Below are 698 nucleotides of genomic sequence, written 5' to 3' on the forward strand. Positions count from 1 at the left end.
ACAAGAATGAGCTGATACCATCAGGAGAGGAAACATAAGAATAATGGGCATTATCAACACGAGGGAAAGGAGCAGGGACAGGAAGCATTTTCAGACAAAGCATTTTCAGAGCATTTCCCAAATCTAAGGAATGAGCTGGAGCTTGGAATTCAAGAAGTCAATTGGATACCCAATAATCTCAACCCAAAAAGGTCTTCACCAAGACATATTGTATTAAAATTATTAAAAATCAGTGACTGTCTACAGCCATGCCACCCTGAACAACCCCGATCCCGTCTGATCTTGGAAGCTAAGCAGGGTCAGGCCTGGTTAGTACTCAGAGGAGAGACCACCTAGGAAGACCAGGTGCTGTAGGCATAAAAAAGAAATAAGAGTTTGTAAGCAGACAAGGTCCTGGCAATCTGTGAGGTCAATCAAGGGTTGCCTCACCTAAAAAAAAAAAAAGAAAAAAGAAAAAAGAAAAATCAGTGACAAAGACAGAATTCTCAGGGCAGCCAGGGAGAAGAAGACAGTAAACTATAAAGGAAAACTCATTAGATTACCATTGGACTTCTCAGCACAAATCTTACAAGCCAGAAAGAAGTGGAATCAAATATTTAAACTATAAAATGAAAGGAACTACCAGCCTAGAATAATGTATCCAGCTAAGCTCTACTTTAGATATGAAGGAGAAAAAAAGACCTTTCCAGACATAAAAA

General features: G+C 39.3%; 1 pseudogene; it reads left to right on the forward strand.

The window, feature by feature from the left end:
* Nucleotides 1–238: 238 nt before the first annotated feature.
* LOC112473609 lies at nucleotides 239–357 on the forward strand (annotated as a pseudogene).
* The last annotated feature ends 341 nt before the right edge of the window (nucleotides 358–698 follow it).

The sequence above is a fragment of the Pteropus alecto genome, unplaced genomic scaffold (genome assembly GCF_000325575.1).
Source record: "Pteropus alecto unplaced genomic scaffold, ASM32557v1 scaffold109, whole genome shotgun sequence".
NCBI classification, from domain to species: domain Eukaryota; kingdom Metazoa; phylum Chordata; class Mammalia; order Chiroptera; family Pteropodidae; genus Pteropus; species Pteropus alecto.